Source organism: Zingiber officinale, chromosome 4A (genome assembly GCF_018446385.1).
Source record: "Zingiber officinale cultivar Zhangliang chromosome 4A, Zo_v1.1, whole genome shotgun sequence".
Classification (NCBI taxonomy): domain Eukaryota; kingdom Viridiplantae; phylum Streptophyta; class Magnoliopsida; order Zingiberales; family Zingiberaceae; genus Zingiber; species Zingiber officinale.
Genome location: NC_055992.1, coordinates 78,960,897 through 78,988,406, shown reverse-complemented (window position 1 = coordinate 78,988,406; position 27,510 = coordinate 78,960,897).

Here is a 27,510-nt window from a genome sequence, read left to right as displayed (position 1 = left end):
CCTGTTAATATCTTGTATTGAAAGACAGGTCGAAGCCGAAATTTGAGGTGATTGGAGAGCTCAAATCATATTGTATTTGCAGCAAGGTATTCTCCCCAATGATATAGAACAGGCAAGGGTATTCAAGAAAAGAGCTGCTCAATACACTATGGTAGGAGAACAGTTATATAAAAGAGCTTTTTCTAGACCTTTGCTCAAGTATATTGGCACAGAAGATATACAGTTTATTTTACGAGAAGTCCATCAAGGTTCATGTGGTATTCATATAGGAGGGAGATCTTTGGCTCACAAAATTCTACTAGCAGGATATTTCTGGCCTACTCTACATGAAGATGCTAACAGGTTGGTAAGAACTTATATTTCTTGTTAAAAACATCAGAATATCTCACATCATCCTACACAGTTATTGAGAACCTCTATAGTTGCATGTCCCTTTGATTAGTGGGGCATGGACATAGTAGGTCTGATTCCTATGGCAGCTGCACAAAGAAGGTTCTTATTGGTAACGGTGGATTATTTTTCTAAATGGGTGGAGGCAGAACCACTCGCTCGAATTACTGAAGATGCAGTTATTAAATTTTTATGGAAAAATATAATCTGCAGATTTGACATTCCTCATAAATTGGTCTCTGATAATGGAAGGCAATTCCAAGGGGATAGGATATTAGACTGGTGCAACAGTTACGGCATTACTCAGGCCTTCACCTCTATGGCTTATCCGCAAAGTAATGGTCAAGCAGAAGTAACCAATAGGGAAATCATAAGAGGTTTAAAGACCAAACTGGATCATGTTGGAGGTAGCTGGATAGATGAATTACCCAGAATCCTTTGGGCATATCGTACTACGCCTCGAGAGGCTACAGGAATCACTCCCTTTCAATTAGTTTATGGAGGAGAAGCAATAATTCCCATCGAGGTGGGAGTAAAATCTGACAGAAGATAATTATATGATGGGGACAATGAAGGTCGGCGACTCATGGAGTAGATTTAATAGAGGAGGTTAGAGATAAAGCTGCTACTCGTCTGGCATCATATCGACAACGGATGAGACAAAACTATAACAAAAGAGTCATCCCCAGATTTTTCCAAGTAGGAGATTTGGTATGGAAGCGAATTAAACATGTCGGAGATGTCAGTAAGTTAGCACCACAATGGGGAGGACCTTACAAAGTAATAGAAAAACTCACATCAGGTTCATATTATCTCCAAGATACTGAAGGAAGGATTCTAGAGCGTCCATGGAGTGCAAATCACTTACAGCCTTATCGAACCTAATTGCATCATACTACTCAAGAATGTGTCTGGAGAAGCAACTCACAATTATTTGAAGTCCTCGGTAACTGAGGACAAGTATACCCACAGCTTATGTACTTTATTTCTTTTAATAAAAGTCAAGCAAGACAAATACCGCCACGGAAATAAGTGTGATTCATACAGATTGATAAATATCAAGGGAAATTTCATTATCTATTTCAAGCAATCTACAGGGGGGAACCCTAAGGGCCTATGCAAATCCCTTCAAGAACCTAGAAGCTTTGAAAACTGTCACAAGTTTATTACAAACCTCATATTTTTACACAGAACATAAGTCGATCGGGAAATCCTATGAAATAACTCGGGCGGGTCTTCATGGGAGGAACCGGAGACTCTAAACCATCACAGAACATCAGTTGATCGGGAAATCCCATGAAATAACTCATACGGGTCTTCATGGGAGGAACCGGAGACTCTAAACCATCACAGAACATCAGTCGATCGGGAAATCCCATGAAATAACTCGGACGGGTCTTCATGGGAGGAACCGGAGACTCTAAACCATCACAGAACATCAGTCGATCGGGAAATCCCATGAAATAACTCGGACGGGTCTTCATGGGAGGAACCGGAGACTCTAAACCATCACAGAACATCAGTCGATCAGGAAATCCCATGAAATAACTCGGACGGGTCTTCATGGGAGGAACCGGAGACTCTAAACCATCACAAAACATCAGTCGGGAAATCCCATGAAATAACTCGGACGGTCTTCATGGAGGAACCGAGACTCTAAACCATCACAGAACATAAGTCGATCGGAAATCCCATGAAATAACTTGACGGGTCTTCATGGGAGGAACCGGAGACTCTAAACCATCACAGAACATCAGTCGATCGGGAAATCCCATGAAATAACTCGGACGGGTCTTCATGGGAGGAACCGGAGACTCTAAACCATCACAAAACATCAGTCGATCAGGAAATCCCATGAAATAACTCGGACGGGTCTTCATGGGAGGAATCGGAGACTCTAAACCATCACAGAACATCAGTTGATTGGGAAATCCCATGAAATAACTCGGACGGGTCTTCATGGGAGGAACCGGAGACTCTAAACCATCATAGAAACATAAGTCGATCGGGAAAACCCATGAAGTAACTCGGACGGGTGTTTTTGGGAATGACCGGAGACTATAAACCATCACAGAACACAATCGAGGGAGAAATCTTATAATTTCAAAGCCTAATCGACTAGGGTTATACGGACATGAAGTCAGGATTCAAAAAAGGATGCTACGCATATGATACATTATTCATTTGGAAGCCTATCCATCTAGAAGTCTTTATTTAAAATTCGCCTGGAGTAATATATTCAGCTCAGAACTCAGGAATTTTATACAGTTCTTTATCAAGAAATCAATTGAAATTATACATTCCTTTGGAATTATGAAGTACACCAGATGTTGTCTGCAGAAGGATTCATCAGAACAAGGCTTAACTTCATGAGATGAGTAAGGAATACTCGAATAAAGTTTATACTTAATACTCAAAAGCATTTCAGAAGGGGTATTCTCAAACCAGCATAATAAAGAAGCAAGTATCAAAAATTTCTTATATACTACAAGTACTTAATTACCAAGCTTTAATTGCACTTCTTTTCATTATCAGTTCTTATATTACAAGCCTTTTATGAATAATTTCCTTAAACATTCGGAAAAGGACCTTTCAAATCTGTGGGCAGTTCTTCGTTAAGCCTGCGACGATTTATGAAAGAAAGGGGAGGTTCCTTGGGTAGATAACCACCCTCTCTTAGTTGTTGAAGAACTCCCGATACGGAATGATTCAGAGTGCCCACTATCCTGCGGACAAATTCTTGGGCAAATGCTGAAGACTTTAAATAAGCCTGTCGCTACTCTTCCCACCGACTCTTTTCTTGCTCCTTATAACTTTGGAAATCAGCTTGCAGTTTTGTGTTTTGTTCTTTCAAAACATCCTTTTCTGATTTAAGTTGTTCCAATTCCTTCTGGAGCAGTGATAATTCAACCTCTTGAGCTTTCCTCTGCTCTTGTTCCTATAGGAGAATGAAATCATGAGAGGCTAAGTTCTGAGCTTGGTCAGAAAGACAGGCATTATGAAGCTTCTCTACTTTCTCTAAAATAAGACTTTTTTGAGAAGCATCTGAGAGAGCTTTTTCTTTTAAAGCAATCTCTAATCGAAGGCCAGAATGTAGTCAATCCACTTGTAATTCTAAAGTTCTTCTGGCAAGCTCTTTATCTTTCAATAATTGTTGACACTCCTCCAATTCTTGTTTCAAGGTCCCCAACTGTTGATTTTGTGAGGCCACTTTCTCTTGTAACTGAGCCATATCATTGTTGGAAGAAGGTGAGGTAGCCTTCAACGCCTCCAGTTGAGATTTTAATTTATTGTTCTCGTGGTCCTTAGCTGTAAGTAGTTGGTCGATATGAAGACTTGAGGCAAGAAACTAAACAAAAGGGTGATGTAAGTTAAAGATGAAGGTACAAAGTTGATAACATATAACTAGAAATACTTACAGCCACTGCCTGACGACTATGGCGATCTGCTCGATGTGGAAGACTAAGGCCTCTTAGTTGTTCGTAACCCTGCATCCAAGATTCGGCTAATAGACCTTGTAGTTGCAGAGAACCATAGCTAGACGGACTAGAGGGTTGTCCCAATTGAGAAGGTAAACCCGCAGCCTGTTTAAATAAAGGACGGGGAAGGGAGGAAGCAGGAGGCGAAAAAGAAGAGGAGGCAATAGAAGGGAAAGGAATAGTAGAAACAAGAGAAGCAGAGGAAGAGCTAGATGGAATAGAAGGTGATAGTGTAGGGGGAGCTGATGTAGTTGTGGGAACACTAACAGTCGAGGGAAAGGCACCAGGAGAAGATCTCCGGCAAGGCGTCCGTTTTGCTCGAGGCCTAGAAGCCAAGGGAGGCAAGGCCAATGCCAAAGATGCAGAGGACCCAGAAGGGATAACGGTCGTCTCAAAAGTAGAAGCAGAGGGAGATGAAATAATAGAAGAAGCAGGGATAAGTAGATCGGGTCTCATCATCCTAAGAGCAGGATTAGAGATAATATGGGTTGGAGTTATCGGTGCCTTACCTCTCTCGAGAGAAATAGGCGCTGGGACAAGAGGAAATTGCACAAAAGTGCCAAAGAAATCACTAAAGGGAGAAGCCTCAGTAAGATTTGGCTTTTTAATCAAGGTAACAAAAGGTTCTTCTTCTTCCTCTTCCATGAGTGTGACCACCTCTGCCCGTCGTTCTTCTTCAGACAGTAAACCCAAGGTAGAAAAATTAGGACCCGATCGGCGGTCGCGTAACCATTCTTCTCCAAGATTATTTACAAAAGACTTAGTCATGGCAGGATTCTTGTACATAAAGGCTGGAAGAAGAACATCAGCTGAAATACAGGGATTAAACACCATTATAAAACAAATGTATTAATCAGTAAATATGGATTGAGATGTTTTTACATACCAAAGGATCCATCCAAAGGGGTGTCAATTTTGCCTATTCCGAAAGGAAACATTAAACCCTCCATAATTAGATGCGACAAGCTGAATTTTGCTCCCCTCAGTTTAGGTAGAGCAGAAGCAACAGAGGGATCGTCAAGAAGATCATGGGTTCTAGGAAGTGGAGGTAAGTCATGTATCCATTGAATAGGAAACGGAGGGGGAGAAGGGAGACACATATAGAAAAATTTATGATACCATTCCCCCTGAGGAGCAATGCGGTTGAACAAAATAGCCTTGGGACGGGATTGGAATTTAAAAATACCAACATCCACGCGACGAGGAATGAAGAAGTGATGAAAAAGACGTGGAGACAAGGGGAAATCTAACAGTTTAGATATCCTAATAAAACCCATAAGAATGGAAAAGGATTGAGGGACAAACTGGTTGAGTGGGATATTAAAATAACGGCTGACATTATAGAAAAAAGGGTGAAGAGGAAAATGAAAGCCCTGTAGGACTTGGTCTCGGAAGATAGATATACACCCTAAATGAGGAAGATGCGGACCTTCATGAGGAGCGGGACGGATTATATAAGAAGGAAAACCATAGGTTGCCTGTAAGTCCACTTCCTCTGTATTTATGAGGTCGGAAGAGTATGAGAGAAACCGCGCAGGAGGAGAAGCCGCCATATGGAGAAACAATCAAAGAAAGAGGAATCAAGGAAGAAGACGAGAGATGGAGGAAAGCAGGAGAAAACTTCGTAAACCCTTGTCTCTCTTCTGGCCCTGTGCTAAAACCCCCAAACAGAAATAGCAGAAGGAAAAAAGGAGAGTAAAAAGGTACTTAGAATGCCAATCGTCATAAATGAGTAATAATATTAAAGAATAAAATCAAGGGAAAGAAGTAAAGTTAAGTAATCTACCTCGAAAAATGTGTGAAATTTCCCTAGAAGTAATTCTTAAGAAAACCTGACAAGTACAGAGAAAAATTAGTACAGTAATTATAAGTTTAGGGTATGGTTGTAATAAAATAGAAGTTGAGCACCAGATATTAGTTAATAGACGGGACTTGGTTAAAAGATACCGGGGGAGGTCTGTAGATATAAATCGGGCGGTTCTGATAAATCGGCCGAGACAAAGATCACCCAAATGTATCGACCAAAGGCTTATCATGATGAGTCAAATAATATACACTATGATAAAATCCCATGAGACTTGATTAATACGTGAAAAGGACATATGAAGACATAGGGGTAAATCGGTTGAGTAAAATAAATCGACCAATATTAAGGACATCATGATAGAGCTGTGTCAAATCGGGCGAGACATAACTGTGCTATGGAATATCGGGCGATATTTATCAATCTTGATATATATCGTCCGGTCATAAGGAAATGATCTAAGACGTCACAACCTGTTGGGAAAGGTTGTATGATGACCAACCAAGCAACAGTGGACACATTTATATAAAATAGATAACTATCATAAGAAAGGGTAAAATTAACAACAAAAAGAAAATTATCAGCGCTACGAGAAATTGTCATTACAGAGTTTCTGCCCTCCTCTTTATAGGAATTTGAATTCAAGTCAAAGTCAGCTTAGGATACAGATCAGGGGGTTTGTTCTCAATAAGTCTGCGACGGTTTAGGAAATTAGGAGGAGGGACACGAGCTAAGTAGCTCTCCTCTTGTAACTGACGGACCGCCTCTTTCGCTCCTGCAGTAAAGGCTGACAAGATGGACTTCACAATTGGCCTGTTGAATTCAGGAGACTCGATCATGGCAGTGGCCAGCTCCCTGTAATGAACATCTTCGTCACCCTTGTAAACCACCAGAGCCATCTGAGAAGTCTTCAATTCAGCTTCTTTTGCAGAAACCTCGGTCTTGACTGAGTTAAGGGAGGTGTTCAAGGAAGTTATTTCATCTTCCTTCAGCTGCAGTGCTTTGAGTTTTTCAGTTAATTCTGCTTCATAATTATCCTTTAGTTCGCCAAGTTTGGAAGTCAATTCTTGGTTAAGGTCAGTAACCGATTTAAATTTTGTCTGAAGACTTTCAATTTGTGCCCCGAGTTGTTTCTTGGCAGCAGCAGAAAATGCAGCAGAAGATAACTCAGCAACCTCTTGTTTCAGCTTATCATTTTCATATCTCAACCTCTTATTCTCAGTGTATAAGTTGTGCAGTAGTCGAGAAAAACCCATATTTTCTATCCATCGCTGGAAGTACAACAAAAAGCCATAAGATAATAGTTGAGAAATAGAAAATAGCCGTTAACAAGCATACCTGATTCTCCTTATGAGAGAAGTGATCAATTGCCTCAGGAATAGAAAGCTCTTCAAAAAGGGGACGAACTTTATCCCAAGAGCTGGCAAAAGAACCCCCTAATAATATGGGGAGAACAGGAATGGCAGAGGAACCAGCCGAGAAGGAAGAAGTAGGAATAGAGGGGGGAGCAAAGACTAAGTAAGAAGAAGGCGAGGAAGGTAAAGATCCAGAAGTTGGGATAGATAGGGGAAAAGTGAAAGATACATCGCCAGAAGCACTGGCATTAGCGAAAGGTGAGGCAGGAAAACTCAGGGAAGGATAGAGTTCTGCCAGCGTCGACTCATCAGAAGGAAGGTCAGCTGAAGCAAAACCTTCGGAAACTAGCTCATCGGCTGGGAGGATGAGCCTCCTTTTTGATGGAGGAGCTCTGGTAAGTTTGCGCCCTGGGCGTTTACCCTTAGAAAGTTCAGTTATCAATTTACCAAAGCTACCCGGAGACGTGAGCTCAACGAGGGGAAGAGGAGCAGATGAGGAGACAGCAGCAGCTGTTGGAGAGATAACAGTGGGTACAGGATTGGGAAGGATCTCTGCAGAAGGGTCTCCAGGAGCTTCAAGAGCTTCAAGAGCGCCCAAAGAACTGGATACTTCAGCCAAAGGAGCTGGTTCTTCAATTGGAGGGGGAAGAACAATAGCGGCTAGAAGTTCGGCTTCCTTGGCGCGAAGTACGTTCTCTTCCACACGTAGTTCTTCGTCAATCAAAGCATCATAGAAGCTATCCACTGCATAAATAAGAAAAATAGTTTAGTTAGTTAAAAATATGAAGAAAGAAATAAGGTGTTACCTAAAGGAACTCGAGTATCAGGTCTGACAGGGCTTAAGCCAAACAAGTATAGGAGATCAACTCATAGCCACTTAAGAATAGAAAGTCGATGATTTAACAATTTCTCACAATAGATAGGGAAAGAAGGATGAAGATGAAACTCCTTGACGTCGGGAAAGGGGGGCAAGAAAGATTTCCAAGCATGAGACCAAGGATGGGTCCTGGAAACTTTAAGAAGAAAAAACGAGATTTCCAGGCTTTGAGAGACGAGGGCATACCCTCAAAAAGAACCATTTTAGTCCGTGAATGAAACAAGAAAACACCTGGTTCTGAACATTTGGGATAAGAGAACATGAAGAAATTTTGAGGAGTAGGAGGAATATCCCGCAAACGAAACAACATGTAAGTACCGCATAGATAACGAAATGCATTGGGGGCAAGCTGTTGCAAAGGAATATCAAAATACTGGCTTATTTCAAGCAAGAAAGGAGGAATGGGGAACCTTAAGCCTCCTATCAACTGGTCCCTGAAAAAGGTCACGCAATTATCAGGGGGATGATGAGGACGATCAGTTGATTTTGGGATTATGATACCGTATTCCCGGGGAATTTCATACTGACGACGGATAGCTAGCCTCGCATTTTTATCAAAGGAAGAGGACATATGGACATACCACGGGGTAATTGCTTCCTCAGCCATGGGCAAAAGTATAGGCTAATGAAACAATAGACTACTTACTGAAGACAAGAAAGAAGATCACCGAGAAATGGTGAGCCCGAGGTTTGGTTAAAAGACTGCAACAAGAAAAGAACTCTAGAGAAGAGAATAGAAGGGACAAAGTTTAAAAGGAGACAAAGGGTTTAGGGTTTGGAAAACACACAACCGTCGTCAAATCAAAACATTTTTTGCAGCAGACGCGGAGGATCACAATAGAAAGACAAAAGACCCACGTGATGTGGCGGTCAGAAAAAGTATGTGTCATACCATCATAAAAACATTTATATTAGATGTGATAGGTCGGATCATGCTGGGGTTGGTAGCGTCTCGGGGTACGCTTCTAACATTCTCTCACTTGAAGAAGAGCCAATCACCAGCTAGGAAGCTTCGAAAGAAGACGTGATTAACTGGACATGATAAAGTGAAAAGGACTAATTTTCTTGACTAAAGTCCAAGCTAAGGACAAAAACATTTAAGGATGGAGATTTAGGCAAATGACAGATTTTGAATTAACGTCCTTATGAAATACAAACTAATATTGATCAAAATAATTTTATATTAGCTGATATGACTTTGGTTATGCTAGGTAGGCATAATATTGACATCAATCGATGAAACAATGATTGGCTGGCATAATATTAGTCATGATATAGAAGTATGCCAACAATTAGGATAGCCTCAGGCATGATAAAGGACACACAAAGAGGTAATGAATACAACATCACATTTATTCTGGTAAATTATAGAAGGACTCCATAGAATCATTTAATTCAACACAAGAGTTGGTTGTTACACTTAGAATCTGATCAAGTACACAACATTACATTTTCCCTCAGAACAGTAAGCTTCCGATAGATAACAAAGTTTACAAACACCAGCTCTTGAAATGCTTAGAAAATTTTAATCCCACTGGATTCAAACTTACCATGGAGCAGAGATAAAAACATTTTACCCCGCCCAGGCTTGTCAAGGCTCATAAGTGACAATATTCTGCCTGGGACGAAGAAAGCAACAAAGTAGAAAAACTCAAGGGCATCGAGAAGGGGAAAGGTCCATACAGACCATGATGGAAAAGTAAATGTAAAAACCACTTCCCCTCTCAAGTCCTAGAGCTCGGCAAGTGGAGCAATCCAGCATAGCCCAAGGGTAACATGTGTTGTGCCCTTCACACAGCACCCATGGGTTATTTGGCTGCCCCTCTATGAGTAGCGAATATCTCTCTGAAGTTTCTTGAGTCCTTCAGAGCATCGGCATCTTTGGATGAAAAATCTGAATTGTGAAGCTTCATCTCTTAAGACAATCCCTTGAACCCCAGAGGTAGCCGAAGAAAAAATCCCAATAAACTCATATATAGATCTCACCTGGTCCGACAAAAGTCGCCCCCAAAGGGGAGGATCCGAGACCATAACCTTAACAATAAAAGGTGGCAAGGAAGGAAAAGAACTGAGATGGGTGGTGGATGAAGAGAAGGTTGTAACCCTATTTAAAGGAGCAAAAGGCTCATAGGATCACTATACTTGGTTTAGAGAGACAGTTGTACACAAAATTTGTGAGGTTATTTCAATATCTGGAGCAGAGTCACGGGTAGGAAAAGACAAGACAATACTTATGTCTAGTCAGTCGTCTACACCTCCTTCGACTAGACTTGAAGGGAAGGCTAGTGATATGGGTAAGGTTTCGAGGGTCCCAGATAAGGAAAAGAAGGGAGGTAATGAAACCAGGGAAATAGGCTAATATCGGCCGGGACATATCTCAAAAACAGGTAAGTCTATATCGACCGAAATATGCTTCCCAGGAGGAAGATCTATACACCTCATAGGAGGTAGGCTAATATCGGCCGATACATAAGAGGTAAGTTTATATCGACCGAAATATGCTTCCCCGGAGGAAGATCTATACACCTCAAAGGATATAGGCTAATATCGGACGATACATAAGAGGTAAGTCTATACCGACCGAAATATGCTTCCCAGGAGGAAGATCTATACACCTCAAAGGAGGTAGGCTAATATCGGTCGATACCTAAGAGGTAAGTCTATATCGACCGAAATATGCTTCCCAGGAGGAAGATCTATACACCTCAAAGGAGGTAGGCTAATATCGGCCGATACATAAGAGGTAAGTCTATATCGACCGAAATATGCTTCCCAGGAGGAAGATCTATACACCTCAAAGGAGGTAGGCTAATATCGGCCGATACATAAGAGGTAAGTCTATACCGATCGAAATATGCTTCCTAGGAGGAAGATCTATACACCTCAAAGGAGGTAAGCTAATATCGGCCGATACATAAGAGGTAAGTCTATATCTACCGAAATATACTTCCCAGGAGGAAGATCTATACACCTCAAAGGAGGTAATTTAATATTGGTCGGGAGATACTTCTGAAGCATATAGAATAGTATTGATCGCGACATATCTTGAAGAAGGGAGGTTAATATCATCTAGATCGACCAACACCTTAAAAAGATACTTGACAGAATATGGTCTATTACTAGATAAGATAAATAGCATAAAAGGGTGCGGACAGGAGCCTCCTGAGAAAAATAGAGATAAATATTTCAAATAGGATGATTAATAAGGATATCTGCAATATGTAACCACATGACAGGTATTATATATTTCGGCGGGAAATGTGCTTTTAGATTATTTTGCAGGTGCTAAACGATAAAGGAGGTACATCTGGGGTACAAAAAAGATTCCTTAAAAGTCATTTACTACAAGTACACAGCTGACGTCATCTCATAACAAACTCTAATAAACCGGGGGTCCACTTCATGACCACAGAGGTTATATGAAGTGGTATAAAAGGGGGAATCCTCTCCGTTGGCTAGGTAAGTTCACATCATCACGCACATTTGTAACCCTAATTTTCAACTACTGTTCATCTTCTTCTTCCACACCAAGAGAGATCACTAACTTGAGCGTCGGAGGGCCTAGCCAGGGATTCCCACCCCGGACTTAGGTCACTGACAATAGAGTTGGCTGGTCTCTTGTGCGAAGGAGGTCTTGGATGCTCCGGATCTGGTTTTCTCTTTGATTGGATCTCTCTCTCGTCATCGGGTCTTCGCGCAAGGAGGGTATTAGGTGATCCTATTCTACCCGATCCGTTTTGGATTTCTCGGATCGGTATTCTGCGGACACCATTCTCCATCAGCACGGTGGGTTTCCTTCTTCCGGATCTCCGTCGTGCCCATCTTCTCAGACAGGATCAATAATCGTCCTCATTGGCAAAATGGACATCTAGTGAACTTAGAAACTCTAAAATAAGGCGAGGATAATTAGGTAGGTGTGTGTACAACATATCACTCCAATCTAAGAACCCAATCATTCAATCTATATCATCCATAATTCCCATCATATCTAAAATGGTTGGGTCCATATACCTAGTACACACAATCTTTCTATTGACAAGAATTACAAATCTAGTCATTCGATGAACATTTCTAAATACGATATTGAATTTGTTGTCATCACCTTCATTGCGTGAGGTCCTCTTTCCGTTGCCTTGCACCGGTTGCTTCCCTTTGTCTTTGGATGGCTCCTTCCCTTTGTCTCCACCGCTAGATCCACCACCACCCTTGCAAAATCTCTTCAATAGGTTGGACATATTGTCAAGCTTGAGTGGGGAAAGGTACTGTTTAGGGTTGGAGGAACTAGATCTTGAGGAAATAGATCTTAGGGTTAAGAAAGTGGAGATCTTGGATCTAGGAGAAGAGAAGAATCTAGATCTAGGTGAAGTTTGTGGAGAAGAAAGGGTTTTAGGTCTAGATCTAAAAAAGTTTGGAAGAAAGGTTGAAGAAGAGAGGAGTTTTTGGAGAGAAAGGGGATTTGAGATGAGGAGGGTGTGTGGGGGTACGGCCTGGATCTGGCCGTGTATAGGAGACACAGCCTGAATAGGTTTCTCCACACGGGTCGTGTAGATCTACACGGCCCCTGCCTTCTCCTTCTCGGGTTGAGTCACACGGCCGTGCCAATTAGCACGACCATATACTTCTTCCTCTCGGCTAACCTTGCACGGTCGTGTCTAGGACACGGCCTCACCAGCCTCCATCTTCGGAATCAGCACACGGCCGTGTCAGATGACACGGCCAGTGCATGCTTCTACACTGGTTCCTTCGCACGGCCGTGTGTGAGACACGACCAAAAAGTTTTACTCCTCCGGATTCTTCACACGGTCGTGTCTGGGACACCGCCATGTACCTCCTCTTCTCTGGAGACTCCACATGGTCGTGTCATGTAGACACGGCCCAAACATCTCCCTTCTCTGCACCATAAGCCTGGCCATGTAAAACACACGACCACACTTTGTTTTGCTCCAATAGATGCTTCTCCTCTTTCCAAGCTCTTCCAACACTTCCATGCCCATGAAGAAGTCATGGCTAGCTCATGGAAGTGAAATTTCAACCTGAAAACAAAACAAAATCAAGTAAAAACACTACTAATGAACAATAGAGACATGGAATGAAACTAACTACAAAGAGCCCTTGGGTTGCTTCCCAAGAAGCACTTGTTTAAGGTCTTTAGCTCGACCAATCTTGATTACTCCTCTCTTTTTCTTGCCCTTGGAGGGCAGACATATTTGTCATTTTTTTCGGGAGGTCTCCTCACAACATCTTCCGCCACAATATTTTCTTCGTTTGGTGGCCTCCCATGAGGATGGAAATTCCATTCCTCCAATTTGTAAATGCTTGCCCTGCTACAAGCATTTAAGAGAGAAGAGACATGGTTAGAGGCTTTAGATAAATCATATTCCAACCATTCCTTACCAATTACCAAAGAAATTTTATGATTCTTAACATCTATGATAGCTCCTGCTGTAGCAAGGAATGGTCTTCCCAATATGATAAGGATTTTTGGGTCCTCTTCCATGTCTAACACAACAAAATCGGTGGGAATTATACTCCCACCTACTTCTACTGGCACATCTTCAACGATACCCATAGGGTACCTGTAGGAGTGATCAGCAAGTAGTAGTGCCATGGTAGTAAGTTTAAAATTTTTGAGACCTAATTTATTACAAATAGAATAAGGAATGAGGCTAACACGTGCCCCCAAATCACAAAAAGCTTTCACAATAAATTCAGTTCCTATATTGCAAGGAATATAATAGCTTCCGGGGTCTTTCAACTTTAGGGAAGTGTTCTTTTCAAAAAGAACGATGCATTCCTCCGTAAGTGCAATGGTCTCTATGTCTCCCTTCCTTCTCTTGTTTGACATGATGTCCTTCAGGAATTTGGCAAACTTGGGCATTTGAAGGATTGCATCAATGAGTGGTACTTCAACACATATTTCTTTTACCTTCTCCAAGAATTTGCCAAACTATTCATCCTTCTTTAACATAATAAGTCTTTGAGGAAAAGAGACTGTTATACTTTGATGGTTAAGTGGAAGAGTCTCTTCAACCTTAGTGGTACTCTCCTCATTATCTTGAATTTGAATTGGTGTTGGAGGAGAGAGCTCTTCTTCAGTGTGCATCCCTTTTGGAGCAGTCACTTGGGAATCTCCCAAAGTCCGTCCGCTCCCAAGCTCAATTCTGTTACAGTGCTCCATGGAATTGACATAAAGTTTGCCAGGTAATTATCCTGGTGCACTAGAAGATGAGGAAGCTAGTTGGGCAATCTGACTTTCCAAGATCTTTTAATGTCTATCAGAATTATCCATTCTCTGAGTGAGCTTTAAAATGTCTTGTTACATTTCATTTGAGTGGACATAATTTCTTCAAACATCTTTTCAATTTTAGATGTAGGAAAGCCTTGAGAAGATTGTTGCTAAAAATTTTGATGCCCGGACTGAAAATTAGGTCTTGCCCCCATAGATGGTCCTTGATCTTGATTATTTCTATAGGAAAAATTTGGATGACTTTTCCATCCAGGGTTGTAGGTATTTGAGTACGGGTTGTTCTGCCTTTGATTGAAACCCATGATTGCATCACATTGCTCTAATTGATTGATTTGTGCAGTGATAGCTCCTAATGGACATGAGTCATTTGAATGTTCAAAACTTCCATATACTTCACAAGAAGACACAATGGCATTGACCGTACTTGAGCTAGCTCCCATATTCTCTAACCTTTTTGTAAGAGCATCCAATTTTGCAGTCAATAAGGTCACTGCATCAACATCAAATTTTCCTGATGCTTTTGTTGTTGGGTTCATACAAGAATAGCCACCACATCTTTCATTAGCCCATTGATGGTGGTTTTGTGCTACACTCTCAATTATCACCTCGGCTTCATCCAAGCTCTTATTCATAAGTGCCACTCCAGCAGCTGAATCAAGGGACACTTTTGTATGATAATTAATGTCGTTATAAAATGTATGTAGCACTAACCACCTTTCCAAACCATGGTGTCGGCAATGTCTGAGCATACTATTGTATCTATCCCAAGCTTTAAATAAAGATTCAGAGTCCGCTTGCTTGAAGCTTGCAATAAGATTCCTCATATGAGCTGTTTTACTTGGAGGATAGAATTTGTCAAGGAATTGTTGCTCACAATGCTCCCATGTGATGATGCTATTTGGAGGCAAAGAATTCAGCCATTGCTTGGCTCTATCTCTCAAACTAAAACCCAAATAATAGTAGGTGCACTGCCTCTGAAGGAACACCATTAATCTTCATTTTCCCGCATATCTCATAGAAGACCTCTAGATGTTGGTTCGGGTCTTCATGCGATCATCCACCAAATTGATTTTGCTGCACCATAGATATAATTGCAGGTTTGATCTCAAAATTGTTAGCTTCAACTGAAGGCCTTGAAATACTAGATCAAAAACCCCTAGCGTAAGGTGCTGCATAATCCTTTAGTGGTGTATTCGCCATAAAAGAATGTTCTTGTTCTTCTTGCTGTCTTTGCATTATTTTTCTTCTATGAAATGTTCTATCTATCTCAGGGTCTAGAGGAAGAAGTTCTCCTGCAAAGTTAGACCTTCACATACACAAGAACAAGATAGCAAGATATGTTCAATAGAAAAGAAAGAAGAATGAAACTGAATTAAAGACAAGAAAAACAGAGAAAAGTTAGGTTAGAATGTTAAGAATTGAAAATTGCAAAATTATAATTACAAATGAAACAAGATGTAGCAAAGAATACAAGAAAAAGTTATGAAAACAGAATTCTAAAAGTTAGTTACAACTATGCAAATGAAAAGAAAAGTTATGTCTAGTCTAACTCAATTGATAATCCCTAATGTTTTAGCGCAGTCCCCAGCAACGGCGCCAAAAACTTGTTGACCTCCCCGCATGTGTACGGAAATATCACAAGTAATATAAAAGATTATCGTATCCACAGGGACTGGAATAAGCACTAAGAATGTCTCAAAGTGAGTTAGCTAGACAATAATTCAATGAGTTAACATGCACAAAGTAAATCTACCAAAGATAAAGATGCAAATGAAAAGTTAGGAAACAAGAATAAGGGCAATGATAAGGGATATTCTAGGAGTTTTGGTTTCTTTGTAAAGTTACTCAATGCAAATGATCTACCCAAATCTCATTCCTTAATTGTCCATCATTTGTAGAAAGTTGTCGGTTCTCTCTTGCAATAGACAACCGGCCTGGGACTGAAATCTACACCTAAATGTGATCAAATAGGGATGAACCTATGTTGTTCTTACACAGGCTTGCTTGTCACGTGCGTCCCTCAGATAATCAACATAAGAATTCATCTCTCATCAAATGCATCTAGGTATAAAGATTAATGCATAAATCTATCCTACCCCCTTGAATGACCCTATTTCACCTTCAAGATCCTCCCTCAAACATCCTTACACGGGCATGTTCCTGTCACGAGGATCCCTCGGAAAATCGAATGAGGAATTACCTTTACAAGATCCACAAGATATCCAAACCCTCAATCAAGCATGGTAATTAGGCACAATTACAACATTCCACACAAGATCAAATAGATACAAAACAAGAAAAAATCATAGAAATGGGAAATTGGCATATCCACAAGAGTTTTACATCAAGATTTCCTTACAGATAATCCCTCCATCCTAGAACAAGAGATCTACTCCATAAATTGAAGAAATAATCCGAAAGAAAGAAATATTACAAGCATTCTTGATCCCCCCAAATCCAAGGAAAGAGAGAAAGAAAACTTATCTATGAAGAAGAACGGTCTTCGAATCCAATCCCACGATCTTGGAGTCGAATCGGTGAAAATCTTCCCTAGAATCGCTGAAAAATCCCTCCAAGATTGAGGGAAATCGCCCAAATCTTCCTTTCTCTCAAAGGGGAGAAGATCCCCTTTCAATTCATGAAGGAAGACTTATATATGTTGGTTGCTACTCGGAAAACCTAAAGGTTCCACTGTACAAAATTTTGTACAAAGGTCTGAACCTTTTCCTAGCTACCATGTGTTCTTTTAAATTAAATTTTGGATCGCCTGCGGAACTTAACACGTTTGATCCAAAACTTAATCTATTTGTTCTTTTAGGTTTTGACTTGGATCTCCTGCGGAACTTAACACGTTTAACCCAAGTCTCCTTAAGTTATTAATTTCATTAAATATTAATTTTCATAAAAGGTTCCCAGTACTGACGTGAGGCACATGGCCTTCTTGGATATGGGAGCAACCACCACCGACTAGACAAAACCTTTAATAGAAAGCTAATATTTAATTTCCTAAAATAACTTTAGGTTAACCAAAGAGAACAATCAAATCACAAGGAAAAGAAAAATTAAAAGAACACAACTTCGAAAAAACATATTCGAAATTCTAGAACGTAAGCCTCTTGTATTTGGTATTATTTCCATAAATAACTAGCATGATGCGGAAATAGAAATTACTAGTTATACCTTGTAGAAAAACCTCTTAATCTTCTACCGTATTCCTCTTCTAACCTCGGACGTTGTGTGGGCAACGATCTACCGAGATGAGAAACCACCAACCACCTTCTTCTCCTCCAAGCAAGGTTCGGCCACAAAGGAAGAACTTCACCAAAGAAGAAAATCAAAATACTAACCAAGCTCCAAGAGATGCTAGCTTTCTCTCCTTCTTCTTCTTCTTCTCCGAGTAGTATCCGGCCACCACAAGAGCTCCAAGGAAGGGAGAGAGGTTCGGCCACCACAAGAGGAAGAGAGGGAGAGGATGGCCGGCCACACCAAGGAACAAAAGAGGGAGAGAAAATAATAGAGGTTGTCACTCATGAAGGCACCCCTACCCCTTCTTTTATATTCCTTGGCCTAGGCAAATTAGGAAATTTAATTACAATAAATTTTCCTTAATTTCCTTGACTTGATTTAATTGAGAGAAATAAAATAAAATTTCCCAAATCAATTTCAAGTGGCCGGCCATATCATTGGAAAACAAAAGAGGACAAGTTTTAATCAACAATTAAAACTTCCTAATTTGTTTCCGAAAATTTTAAAAAATAAAATTTCTCTTTAAAATCTCTTCATGGTTAATAAAAGGAAATATCTATAATTTTAATTTTATTAACATGTGAATAATTTTAAAGAGAAAATAAAACATCTCTCCAATCTACAAATAAGGAAAGAGATCTAATCTCTTTCATTAATCTTTTGTAAATCTTTTAAAAGAGAGATATTTTAATTCTAATTCTCTTTAAATTATATCTTCCACATTATAATAAAAATTAAAATTAAATTTCTTTTTTAATTTATTTTGGCCGGCCCTACTAGCTTGGGTTCAAGCTAGGGCCGGCCACCCAATAATATACCTAGGCCGGCCCTAGCTTGTTCCCAAGCTAGCTTGGCCGGCCCCCATTGGGTGGGTATAGAAGGTGGGTATAGATGGGTATAGAACTCTATAAATAAGAGGCTACGATAGGGACCGAGAGGAGGAATTGGTTTTGGTCTCCCGATAAAATTAAGCATCCCGTGTTCGCCCCGAACACACAACTTAATTTTACCAATGATAATTCATTCCACTAGAGAACTATCATTGAACTACCGCACCAATCCCAAATTACATTTTTGGGCTCCTTCTTATTATGAGTGTGTTAGTCTCCCTGTGTTTAAGATATCGAATGTCCACTAATTAAGTGAGTTACTGACAACTCATTTAATTAATATCTAAGTCCAAGAGTAGTACCACTCAACCTTATTGTCATGTCGGACTAAGTCCACCTGCAGGGTTTAACATGACAATCTTTATGAGCTCCTCTTGAGGACATTATCAACCTAGTATCTCTAGGACACAGTTTCCTTCTATAATCAACAACACACACTATAAGTAATACCATTTCCCAACTTATCGGGTTTATTGATTCAATGAACTAAATCTCACCCATTGATAAATTAAAGAAATAAATATCAAATATATGTGCTTGTTATTATATTAGGATTAAGAGCACACACTTCCATAATAACTGAGGTCTTTGTTCCTTTATAAAGTCAGTATAAAAGAAACGACCTCAAATGGTCCTACTCAATACACTCTGAGTGTACTAGTGTAATTATATAGTCAAGATAAACTAATACCTAATTACACTACGACCTTCTAATGGTTTGTTCCTTTTCCATTTTGGTCGTGAGCTACTGTTTATAATTTATAAGGTACTGATAACATCATCTTCTGTATGTGACACCACATACTATGTTATCTACAATATAAATTAAATGAACAACTACAAACAAATGTAGACAATTAGACCAAATGTGATTCTTTATTCATAATAAATGTTTACAAAGCTTAGGCTTTCAGTATACATTCCAACAATCTCCCACTTATACTAATGACTAAGCTGCCATATCTTCTACCATACATCTGATTCCCATTCCCTCCACATGCCGATCGAAAGCTTTCGAAGGCCTTAGTGAAAGGATCCGCCAGGTAATCCGCTGATGCAATCTTGGCGATGACAACTTCTCCTCGCTTCACGATATCTCGTATCAGGTGGTACTTGCGCTCTATATGTTTACTTGCCTTATGAGCTCGTGGTTCCTTCGAGTTTGCAACTGCACCGCTATTATCACAATAAATTGTGATGATTTTGGGCAAACCAGGAATCACATCTAAGTCCATTAGAAAGTTCCTGAGCCATACTGCTTCTTTAGCTGCCTCAGAGTCAGCTTCCATGGTTGAGTCCGAAACGCATTTCGCTTAACACTCCTCCATGAAATGGCTCCACCTCCTAAAGTAAACACATAGCCCGATGTAGACTTATCATTATCCCTATCCGATTGGAAATCAAAATCTGTAACAGGGAGCAGATCGTCTGCTTGGTAAACTAGCATATAATCTCTAGTCCTTCTCGTGTACTTCAATATATGCTTTACCGCATCCAATGTCCTTGTCGAGGTTACTCGATATTCACGACCATGCCCAAAAACAGATATCGTCTCGTATAGCATACATTAGGCTTCCTACCGCAGAAGGAACCGCTTTCATGTCCTCTATCTCTTTTGATGTCTTTGGAGACATCTCTTTAGATAGAGCTACTCCATGTCTAAAAGGTAAGAAACCTTTCTTGGAATCCTGCATGCTAAAACGAGCAAGGATTGTATCTATATATGAAGCTTGGGATAGACACAACATTCTTTTCTTACGATCCCTTATAACTTTGATCCCAAGAATGTGTGCACATTCTCCTAAGTCCTTCATATCAAATTGTTTGGACAACCATACCCTTACGCCGATAATACCTTGACATTGTTGCCAATTAACAAAATATCATCTACGATAGTACAAGAAATACCACCACGTTTCCGTTACACTTCTTATATACACAAGACTCATCCGGACTTTGAATAAATCCATATGACTGGATTACTTCATTAAACCGGATGTTCCAAGACCTTGAAGCTTGCTTCAGTCCATAAATGGACCGATTGAGCTTGCACACTAGATGCTCTTTGCCTTTTTCAATGAACCCTTCTGGTTGCTTCATATGGATGTTCTCTTCAAGACTTCCATTAAGGAAAGCTGTCTTGACATCCATTTGCCAAATCTCATAATCCATATGAGCAACAATGGATAAGAGTATCCGGATAGACTTAAGCATGGCTACTGGTGAAAAGGTCTCCTCATAATCGATTCCCTCTTTCTGAGTGTACCCTTTTGCAACAAGCCTAGCTTTGAAGGTTTCTACCTTCCCGTCTGTCCCTCTTTTTCTTTTGTAGATCCACTTGCATCCAACGATTTTTACACCATCAGGTGGTTCTACAAGCTCCCAGACCTTATTAGAGTACATAGACTCTATTTGAATTCATTGCCTTTTGCCAAGATGTGCATCTATATCTTGGAGTGCTTCATCATATGGGGATCAGGTTCATGTTTACCCGGATCAAGTCCAAGACTCTCCCAAAAACATGAATCTTTCAGTTCCTCACAACCCTCCCACTACGACGAGGCATCCGTGGTTGTGTATCATGTGTGACACGTGTTGCGTCTCTTGTGGTACTTCATCTTGTCTTGTTACTGAAGTAGACATGTCCTCTCTAAGTTCTTCTAGAACAACTTTACTACTGGGCTTGTGATCCATTATATAGTCTTCTTCTAAAAACTGGGCATTGGTGCTAACAATGACCTTCTGGTCTTTAGGACTATAAAATAAACCACCTTTCGTTCCTTTGGGATATCCTACAAACATGCGAACTTCTGTACGAGATTCTAACTTATCAGCATCTGGTTTCAGCACATGTGCTGGACTACCCCAAATCCGAATATGTCTTAGACTGGGTTTTCGCCCATTCCACAATTCTATGGGAGTAGAAGAAACTGATTTAGAAGGTACTAAGTTCAGAACATACACTGCTGTTTCCAGAGCATATCCCCAAAACGAATTTGGTAATTCTGAATAACTCATCATCGATCTAACCATTTCCATAAGAGTCCTATTCCTTCGTTCTGCTACACCATTCTGTTGGGGTGTTCCAGGTGCAGATAATTGGGATTGAATCCCAGCCTCTGATAAGTAATTCCTAAACTCTCCTAAGAGGTATTCGCCACCACGATCAGATCGTAGTGTCTTGATACTTTTACCTAATCGTTTCTCCACATCAGCCTTGTATTCTTTGAACTTGTCAAAGCACTCGGACTTGCGGCGCATTAGGTAAATGTATCCATATCTTGAATAATCGTCTATGAAAGAGACAAAATATTCAAAACCTCCTCTTGCCTGGACAGACATAGGACCACACAAATCAGAGTGAACCAACTCTAACACTTCTTTGGCTCTATACCCCTTGGCCTTGAACGGCCTCTTGGTCATTTTACCTTCTAAGCAAGATTCACAAGTTGGAAAATTTTCCAACTCTAATGAACTCAAAAGTCCATCGGCTATAAGCCTCTGAATCCTACTTAAATTAATATGACCAAGTCTTAGATGCCAAAGATGTGCTTGGTTCATTTCTGAAGGTTCTTTTCTCTTATTAGAATTAGAAGATGAGTTATAAATTTCCATGTTTTGCTTTGTGGAAGAAATTGGATTTAAAATATACAAATTGACAACTAATGCACCAGAACAGATAATCACTTTTTTCTTTTAATAACTACATCGTTACTGAAAGAAACTGAATATCCATCTATAAACAGTTTAGAAACTGAAATTAAATTCTTTCTAAAACTGGGTACATAAAGACAATTTCTTAAAACCAAATTTTTATTTCTACTAAAAGACAAGTAGACGTCTCCCACTGCAACAGCTGCCACCTTAGTAGCATTGCCCATGTAGACGGTAATCTCCCCTTCAGATAGTCGTCGGGTTTCCTGGAACCCTTGACATGATCAGTGGCTCCCGTATCTACACACCAGGTCTGGTAGATAACACCGCTAAACATGTTTCAACAATCGAGCATGAGATATACCTTTGTTTTGGTTCCTACGAGGACAGTCCGCCTTCAATGCTTGCAGATGAAGCACTTGCCTTCGGCTTCTTCACTCCAGCTTTAAATCCAGTACTGAGATTTATTCACTTTCTTTCTTAACCGACTTGTTTCTTCTTCTTCTTTCCTTCGGTTTAGAAGTAGAACCATTTTCACAAAGTGAATTTGAGAATTGTGACGAAATAATCCTTCTGCTGCTTAAAGAGTTCCCCTAATGAATAAACCTTTTATTCATATTATAGTTCAAGTGAACTGCTCAAAACTTCTAGGTAGCGTTTGGAGGATCATATCGATCCGGGTTTCCCATCAATTTCTCCTCCAAGGATCAGATCTCGTTCGGATAAGCCATCATCTTTAGGATATGATCCTTCACAGAGTACCCTCTTGCATGGTGGTCCATTATCTTTCTCATAGCTTCTTGTCTAGAAGCCCTATCCCGATGACCAAAGAGCTCCTTGAGATTGTTCATAATATCATAAGTCGTTGGTAAATCTTGATCGATGTTGCAATACATTTGACATTGAAGCCAAAATGTAACACCGCACCATCTCATCTGCCTTTACCCATCTCTTATGATATTCAATCTCCTCTTGGGTAGATTCACCAGTGGGTGCATCAGGACAAGGTTCAGTCAGTACAAATTTATAGCTTTCAGCAGTCAGAACAATGTCCAGGTTCCTTTTCCAATCTATGTAATTAGGTCCAGTAAGTCTATTTTGTTGAAGTATGATGGACAGTGGGTTGAAAGTCATCCTAAGAATCACAAATAACTTTTGGTCAAAACTCTAAATTTAGAATAATATTGATTCCTCAAACAATACTATTTTAAATTAACCAACACCTCATCACACCGTGAATTTTGTATGCCACGTTAGTGTGGACGTATACAAATTCAACATTTGTAAAAAGAAGGGTTTTAACCCATTAATTTTATTATCTTGTCAACCTAACTTTTTGACAAATAAAATTAATAGTTGGTATTATTTGGTCACACAAATAATAATAGTGACTCCGTTGGGGAGGATACTATTAGATGTGTCTAAGTGTATACCATTACTTGACACTAAGTCCATTAATAAGATTATGCCCCTTCCGTTGGGGAAGATCACACGCTCTTAATTAATTTCCTATAGTCATCCAAAAATGGAAGTTTGTTCTAGTGATCCACAAACAAGCTCATCCGTTATGGAGGAAGGCACTCAGAGCCAACGCGCAAGCTTGTTTGCATCACTTACAAACCAGTAATGGAGACCATGGGATTTATTTAAAATCCCTCTCCCACTTAGTTATTTATAAATGAGGAATTTTAACTATGCTAGCCTACTAAACTTGTAAACTAACATGCACACACAGCACAATATAAAAGCAATAAATAGAAAATTTAATTTTCAACTATTATGGCTTTTATCTCTAAATTGTCCTCCGTGTGTTGTCATCCCAAGCTGCTGCCATATTTGGCTACCGCCTAGGGTCTAGCTGTCGCATCCATCTTGCTCCTAGTTCCGCTGCGCCTCTGGTCCTTAGAAGGTTCCACGCTTTGCAAGATTCGATCCGCGACATAAATAGAATTTTACATTTTTGATCCTATATTCCATAAAAGGAATGTACATGTATCTAGATCAAAAATAAAATCCTAATAAAACTAAATACAGCTCCTGCTGTATTTTAATACAATCATGCACACACATATAAATTGCCCTTGACATGTCCAAGGGTCCAATCACACACATAATTAACTAAAAGCCATAATAGTTGGATCCTGCATCCACAAAGTTAGCACATCCTACTATTATCCTGCCTAAATTATGTATGACATGTGCATAATTAAACTAAATACCAAATACACAGAGGCAAAACCCTAGCTCTGATACCAATTGTTGGTTGCTACTCGGAAAACCTATAGGTTCCACTGTACAAAAATTTTGTACAAAGGTCTGAACCTTTTCCTAGCTACCATGTGTTCTTTTAAATTAAATTTTGGATCGCCTGCGGAACTTAACACGTTTGATCCAAAACTTAATCTATTTGTTCTTTTAGGTTTTGACTTGGATCTCCTGCGGAACTTAACACGTTCAACCCAAGTCTCCTTAAGTTATTAATTTCATTAAATATTAATTTTCATAAAAGGTTCCCAGTACTGACGTGGCGAGGCACATGGCCTTCTTGGATATGGGAGCAACCACCACCGACTAGACAAAACCATTAATAGAAAGCTAATATTTAATTTCCTAAAATAACTTTAGGTTAACCAAAGAGAACAATCAAATCACAAGGAAAAGAAAAAATAAAAGAACACAACTTCGAAAAAACATATTCGAAATTCTAGAACGTAAGCCTCTTGTATTTGGTATTATTTCCATAAATAACTAGCATGATGCGGAAATAGAAATTACTAGTTATACCTTGTAGAAACACCTCTTAATCTTCTACCGTATTCCTCTTCTAACCTCGGACGTTGTGTGGGCAACGATCTACCGAGATGAGAAACCACCAACCACCTTCTTCTCCTCCAAGCAAGGTTCGGCCACAAAGGAAGAACTTCACCAAAGAAGAAAATCAAAATACTAACCAAGCTCCAAGAGATGCTAGCTTTCTCTCCTTCTTCTTCTTCTTCTCCGAGTAGTATCCGGCCACCACAAGAGCTCCAAGGAAGGGAGAGAGGTTCGGCCACCACAAGAGGAAGAGAGGGAGAGGATGGCCGGCCACACCAAGGAACAAAAGAGGGAGAGAAAATAATAGAGGTTGTGTCACATGAAGGCACCCTCACCCCTTCTTTTATATTCCTTGGCCTAGGCAAATTAGGAAATTTAATTACAATAAATATTCCTTAATTTCCTTGACTTGATTTAATTGAGAGAAATAAAATAAAATTTCCCAAATCAATTTCAAGTGGCCGGCCATATCATTGGAAAACAAAAGAGGACAAGTTTTAATCAACAATTAAAACTTCCTAATTTGTTTCCGGAAATTTTAAAAAATAAAATTTCTCTTTAAAATCTCTTCATGGTTAATAAAAGGAAATATCTATAATTTTAATTTTATTAACATGTGAATAATTTTAAAGAGAAAATAAAACATCTCTCCAATCTATAAATAAGGAAAGAGATCTAATCTCTTTCTTTAATCTTTTGTAAATCTTTTACAAGAGAGATATTTTAATTCTAATTCTCTTTAAATTATATCTTCCACATTATAATAAAAATTAAAATTAAATTTCTTTTTTAATTTATTTTGGCCGGCCCTACTAGCTTGGGTTCAAGCTAGGGCTGGCCACCCAATTATACCTAGGCCTAGCTTGTTCCCAAGCTAGCTTGGCCGGCCCCATTGGGTGGGTATAGAAGGTGGGTATAGATGGGTATAGAACTCTATAAATAAGAGGCTACGATAGGGACCGAGAGGAGGAATTGGTTTTGGTCTCCGATAAAATTAAGCATCCCGTTCCCGAACACACAACTTAATTTTACCAATGATAATTCATTCCACTAGAGAACTATCATTGAACTACCGCACCAATCCCAAATTACATTTTGGGCTCCTTCTTATTATGAGTGTGTTAGTCTCCGTGTTTAAGATATCGAATGTCCACTAATTAAGTGAGTTACTGACAACTCATTTAATTAATATCTAAGTCCAAGAGTAGTATCACTCAACCTTATTGTCATGTCGGACTAAGTCCACCTGCAGGGTTTAACATGACAATCTTTATGAGCTCCTCTTGAGGACATTATCAACCTAGTATCTCTAGGACACAGTTTCCTTCTATAATCAACAACACACACTATAAGTAATACCATTTCCCAACTTATCGGGTTTATTGATTCAATGAACTAAATCTCACCCATTGATAAATTAAAGAAATAAATATCAAATATATGTGCTTGTTATTATATTAGGATTAAGAGCACACACTTCCATAATAACTGAGGTCTTTGTTCCTTTATAAAGTCAGTATAAAAGAAACGACCTCAAATGGTCCTACTCAATACACTCTGAGTGTACTAGTGTAATTATATAGTCAAGATAAACTAATACCTAATTACACTACGACCTTCTAATGGTTTGTTCCTTTTCCATTTTGGTCGTGAGCTACTGTTTATAATTTATAAGGTACTGATAACATCATCTTATGTATGTGACACCACATACTATGTTATCTACAATATAAATTAAATGAACAACAACAAACAAATGTAGACAATTAGACCAAATGTGATTCTTTATTCATAATAAATGTTTACAAAGCTTAGGCTTTCAGTATACATTCCAACAATATAGAGGGAAGGTTTGGGCACCACACGGCCCCGTGGCACGGCCGTGTGAGGTTCACACGGCTAGAGCCATTTCCTTCTCTGCCAACCTTACCCGGTCATGTGTGGTACACGGCCGTGGCTTGCTTCTACCAATACTCCCCTTGCACGGTTGTGTAGATCTACACGGCCTGCACTGCCTCTGGCTGTGGAAACCTGGCACGGTCATGTGGTGTACACGGCCAGGGCCCTCTTGCTCACTGGAAGTCCTGCACGGTCGTGTGATGTACACGGCCAGGGCCTTCCTGGTCTCTAGAAATCTCACATGGCTGTGTGGTGTACACGACCAGGTCTCCATCTGGCTTCAAATCCTTACACGGCCATATGAGGTTCACATGGCCATGGCGACTTCCATCTTTGATGCATCCACATGTCCAAGGAACTCCACACGGCCTGGGCAACACCCCATGGCAGGGTCGTGCGGTTCAAAGGGCTTACGCCTTTCCTCCTTGTTCAAGTGCCAAAATCTTCTCCAAATTCGACTCCTGTATACACAAAATGCACAAAAGCATATCTCCGAACAAAAAGAGTAAATATGCTCAAAAGGAAAGCTAGAAGTACGAAAGTGCATAGATAAAGCATGTACAAAGTATGTGAATGTGCGTCAAAACTTGCTAAACAAGTGTATACAATCTACGCATATCAGTACCTTCTAAGCCAGGATCCTCTACACCCACAGAATTGTGGAATGAGTGTAAGCTTAGTTTGAAACATATTCAGATTTGCAGTAGTCCAGCATATGTGCTAAAGGGAGATGCTGATAAGTTGGAATCACGTATAGAAGTTCCCTTGTTTGTGGGTTATCCTAAAGGAACGAAAGATGGTTTATTTTATAGTCCTAAAGATCAGAAGGTCATTGTTAGCACCAATGCCCGATTT